Genomic DNA, 6,000 nt, shown 5'->3' on the forward strand with positions numbered 1-6,000 from the left:
TGCCACAGGCTCTGGCAATCAGAGCAGCTTTGTCTCTCCTAAACCCCTCCAAATCCAAACTCAGCAGAGGTGAGAACACTGTTTCCCTCGAAGGAAGAGTACCTGGCATGAGCCTTCTCTGACCCCACACTGCAAAGGGATTAAAGGGTCTCCTTGTACTGCTGGAGACAACCTGCTGGCACCTGCTTGCCAAGGCCCTGCGAGGGCAGAGCGGAACAGCCGTAGTGGATGGGGAACCATGCTGCTGACATTGCTCCTTGCTCTGTCCCACCTCAGCTACATCCATTGCACAGCAGTCACAAACATAAGGCACTAGAAGAGTGTTTTCACAGGCTCAAACTTCAGTTGTTCTTAAAATTCCAGCAGCAGCATGCATCAGAAATCTTCCCAGTCCTTTTAAAACCTGGTCTCAGGAGACAAAAGCATGAAGGGGGGGTTGGATAAGTGCTCTGCTGCAAGCCTGACCAGGAGAACCTGTCGAGGACTTCAGAGATACTAATCTGCCTCTGGTTATACTGGAAGAAGTGAGATCTATCCCACTGTGGGAAAAGGAGGGAATTTTAGCATGGAAAAAACCTTAGTGGTGCCATGGTGAAAGGCAACAGCACAGTTTTTCCTCCAAAGCACACAAAATGGATCAGATCCTAGCTGGGATGGCTGACAACTCCCAAGTATCTGCTCTGCTTATAGCAGTGTCAAGGATCTGTGTGGGAAGATCAACTGTTACTAGTATTAATAAATCAGTAAATATTAATGTGAACACTTTCCTCATTATAACCCCCTGCTCCTCTTTGTTGAGATTCCTTATTCCAAACAGGTGGAATCTCAAACAGAACATCAGCCCAGCATGCCACACCTGCAAAGCAGCTCTGGCTTGTGCTGTAATCCAGAATCCAGCCTGACATCAGTAATCCAGCCCAGCTTTGAGACAAATGGGAGATGAGAAGTCTCAGAGCCATCTCAGCAAACACGACAGGCGGTAGCAGATCCCCTCCCCTCCCGCTTCTCCCAACTCCTGCCTGCAAATGTCAGCTGGTACAGCAGGGAAGCGTTCAGGCAGAGAATTCTGTTTCCTTTAATGCAACGGGACACCCACGGAGTACTCTACACCAGCCCAAGCTGCTTTAGAGAAAGAAGAAAACCCACTACACCAGAAGGAAAAAGTGAATAAATCCATTTTGGGGGGGGGAACAAACAGGAAGGTGTCAGCCCAGCAGCTGGACAGGCACAAGGGCTCCTAGCTCCATACAAATTCCAGTCTCAAACTGCAATAGCAGCTTCCACCATCCTCCAGTGCTTGCTCAAAATTACCATCTCTGGACACATAGCACACAGCTTTCCAGGAAAGAAATCAAATGGCAGGCACAGCTAGTGCCCAGACACCTCACCTAAAGCTTTAAGGCATTTATAAATATTCATTCTTTTTTCCTCTCTCAAATGCAAGGACTACTCATGCCAAGGGCTATAAGCATACAGCAGCCATAATACTGAAGGAAAGTTTAAAGTGCAAAGAATATTTTCAAATGTTTTAGTGACAGCTTGAAGTCATCAGATGACACCAACCCACACCGTTCTTGAGTTTTGTTCCATGACTGCCTTTTTTTTTTTTAATAGAAATCCAAACAATCAATTAAGGAAAACTTAGTTTAAAACAGGAAAACATCCCGAAATAGGCAGAAATTATTCTGACCCAGTATTATTGTAAATTTGTTTGGGAAGACAAATGTGAAGGTTGTGAACATTTTGCTCACCATTATCAGCAGCCAAAAGCTGTGTTTTAAATAAAAACAACTTCTGCCCTTGCAAGCAACTCCCCATTCCCCTGACACGGGAGCTACCTCATTTTTACAGATCTCTTCCCAGAATTTCACCATTCTGTTCAAATGTGCTGGAAGGATGAGGTTGGTGATGTCAGTGCTGTACCTTTACAGCTACAAGAACGTGCCAGGGAGACAAAAGTGCTCCAGGCAATCAAGTGCACACAGTCTCCACTTCTCCTGTGTGGAACCATCTCCTTTATCCCAATGAGAGGGGCAAATGTGTGCTGAGAAACAAGTGCCAACTCTGCCTAGGGCCAGGGCTCTCACTTGTCCAGCATCAAGGCTGCAGAGGAAGATGCTCCCTGAGCTGGGAATTGAAGTTGATCATCTCTCCAAGGCTGGGCTTAAGGAGTTGAATAATGAGCAAAGGATCAAACCTTTACTGCACTTCTCCTTCTACCTCAGCTCAGCCACTCCATCATCCCTCCACCAATTTTTATTTTGCCGTGCCTCACTCTCTGATGGCAAAAGGACTAATGCACTCAGCCACCTGAGGAAGGAGACTAAAGAAGTGTTACAGAAACTGGGAAAATCCTGGCCCAGGGAAAGGGAGGGTTATATGATGGGATTTACAGCAGCCACAAACCTGCCTGGGATTCTGATGTTGGTATCAGCACCACTAAAAGTTGAATAAGTTAAGTTGATGCAGAGACACAGATCTAGGGCCAACCTGGCTCAGATGACAAAGCATCAGGTAGAAGGAAGAGAAGAACCTTGTGCATGAGAAATTCTACAGCAGCAGAGTTTGGAGGTGGCATAGGAAAAGCAACATGATCAATGGCAACTGAAATGCAACAGGAGAAAGGAGGAATCCAAGCTTACACCAAGATGTGGAGATGCAGTGGAAGTTTTACACAACCTCCCTTCATTTCCACAAAATAAGAAACTGTCCAGCAAGGCCTATCAAATCTAGATACTAGAGAAAACAAATAGAAACTAAATCTGGCAAAGACAGATGTGAAAATGACTGTAACACATCCTCCTGAAACAGAAAACATAATTCTAGAAATAGACTATTAATTTTATCTTCATGTTAAATATGAACCATATACTCCTGCTTTTCTCGTACCAGTTTTACTCAAGCCTTGCATTATTCACTCAAGGTCTAACAAAACAGGATAACTTAGGAAGGGGCACAGCAAGGTTAAGACAATATAATATCTCTGTAAAAATCATTTAATGGAAGGAATCACTATGTCTTCCCTAAGTTCCCCTGATGGCACTTGGGCAAGCGAGCCCTTCCCATGGATGCATATTTAGATGGATTTACTGGCTACCTTCCCTGCAAAGATGCCTCTATGAACAGAATCTACAGGGCTGTTCCCATTCTGGACAGTGAGACTCAGAGAAATGGTAACAACCCTGTGACTGATACACGAGGTGTAGAGAGCAGACCTGCAGCTGCTGCTGCAGCACAGAATGAGGCCATTTCCCCTTCTACTGCCACAGAGAGAGATGCTATTTTTGTGTTTCCCAATCCAAGGTCCATAGTATTACTGTGCAGAATGAGAACAAACCACCTTTTTTAGCAAAAAGCATTTTAAGACAGTTTTAATGATGAGAATCAGGATGTAGAGTTTTACAGTTCCTGTTATTTACCATCTTAGATGTAAACACTATGCTACAGCAGCTTCGAAGATCTGATTTTTAATTTTCTAATTTGAAGCTATACTAAAGGTAGTAACTCTTTAACAGATTTAGTTGTTCTTTTTTTAGGCACTCTACTTTAATCATCAGATAAAGGGATTAGAGTCTTACATCACTGCTTAATACCTCAAGATGAAAACACTACGCTAGAAGGATCTTCCTCCAACTCGGTATCACTATTTTAAAACGTGATCCAATTGTCCTCTTGACAGGTGTTCAAGTTGGTAAAGGCAAACTATTCTTTACATTGTAAGTTTAAAAATAGCTACACCAGAAATTAAATCGACTATGCCTGAGCAGCAATTAAAGACCTCTCAGGTTCTGATATAAAATAAGAAGAGAATTCATAGCAGGGAAGGTCGGAGTAGGCGTTAATGAGCTGTAAGACTGACAATTACCAAACCACCCAAGTCTCAAACAGCAAACACAGTGTTACACAAAGTGTTGCTATATCTACCATCATGGTGGAAAACTATTTCCACTCTCTATTTTTGGTATGGAAAAGTCAATAGATCTAGACATAAAATAAACCTTTCAGACATAAAATAAACTTTAGCAGACATAATGACAAAAGTAGCTCATAAAACACAATTTTACTGTCAGAACTGCTAGAGAAGAGACATCCGCATATGAAAAGTTGCCTGAGGAATGAGCAGGTTCCATTAAATTAGGGAAAAGGAAAAATAATCACAGGAAGAATATAATGCAGCTGGAATGAGTGGTTGGTAAAGGACAGCACGCTCCTAGCTTTCCAGTTTGGTCTCAACTAATTCTAACTCTGCAGAGAACTGAACAGCTCAAGCTAAAATCTCTCTTCAGTAGTTTCAATAAAAACTTCAGCACACCTTGGCCCTATACTTTGCCTTCTCCTGAAGGAGTATCATGCCTTACTCAGCCACAACAGATGGTCAATAAACCCTAAGCAGAAGGGCTGCTCTAAGAAGCTCTAAGAACCCTAAACAGAAGGGCTACTCCACATCCTAAATATCACATACAAAACTCTTTCTTTGGTTGAATGCCTGTTTCCATGGATAAGGAAGGCGAAGCAGTGTCCCATAAAACCAACAGAGAAGGACCAAGGTCCTCCTTGGTACACACGCCCAGCATGGGAACAATGGGATCATGGTATCTCTCTAAGCAGAAAAGATATGCAAGAAGTAATTATAGAGTTTAAACTGCTATTAGATGCTTTATGAACCTTTCATTTAAGTGATTAATTCCAACATACCAGGCAAAATTTCAGTTCAGAGAGCAATAATAGGGGAATTTGGCAGAAATGACAGGCAGGCGGAATCTCGCCTACAGCAGCTGCAGAGAGTACTCTGGGCTGCCAGATCTCAAAAAGCTCTCCCAGTGTGGTTACTCCTTTTCAGAAACTGGAGAATTCTGCATGTCAATTCAGAACTAGGTTTGAAATCCTGGAAGAAGCCACACATATCAGTGGAACTCACCACAGACAAAGGAATGCATGCTCAGAGAAGTGATATCTACATTCAACCTACTATACCATATGCTCAAATCCTAAATTCCCTTACAGTTTCCTGAACTGGCAGGCACAGACCCAACTGAAGGCACAGCTTAAAGCAACTAAAGCAGCAGAAAGCAAACTTAAAACAAGAACCAGGGGAGCTTTTCAGCTCATATTGACATTACTGATGCTCACCATTTAACTGGAAAATAAAGTGTCCAAAAGTGGTTCTAGACCACAGAGAAAGTGTTCACCATAGCTAACGCGGCAGACAACCGTGCAAGGTTGTGTTTGAAGTCCAAAACAGATGCTGAAGCAGAAAGATTAGGAGAAGTATGTGGTATCAGAGGCAGGGAAAACACTTAACAGAACTTTTTCAAGTAAATGAAAAGCATCTTGGGTTTTGATTGTGCTCAAAATATGAAGAAGATGATGATGCAAATGCACACAAGGCAATTCAGCATTCGCCCATTTCTTTACCGTTTACCATCAGTGATTGAACTGGCACATTTTGACACCTGAAGAAGGGGTGAATTTCCAGCTGCACCATCTGGAGTATCTGTATGAGAAGCCAGATGCAAAGAGCAGTGCTGAAGAAAAGCACGTTATAATCCCACTACCATGCTCCCTTCACTCCCTTATTCAACCCCTTCAGCTGAGGTACTACTGAGAGACAAAGGAGTGCAACAGATTTGAGGAGGAAAACAGAAGACAAATTCTTGAGTCCAGCAGGAGCTGCTGAGACATTTCCTCACCACCAGTAGAAAACCCAGTGTTTCTCACACCACAGGTGAGACAAATGCTGTGTCTTTTCCTACCATTTCAAAATTACCACAGGCAGCTAAAATAACAAGATAATATCCCCTCTTGCTGCTCTAGTTCCCCAAACCAACACAAGTTCTCCTTGAACCTTGCCAGATGAGTTTGACCAAGTCACATAAACAAAGTGAAAGACAATCCCCAAAGAGACTGTATATTGTGCAGCTTAAACAGAAGCAGCATTTCAACACTGCTATTTAACATTAAACACTAACATCTATCCTTGTTAGAAATCGGTATTCTTGC

This window comes from Fringilla coelebs (genome assembly GCF_963513975.1).
Source record: "Fringilla coelebs genome assembly, chromosome: 14".
Taxonomy (NCBI): Eukaryota; Metazoa; Chordata; class Aves; order Passeriformes; family Fringillidae; genus Fringilla; species Fringilla coelebs.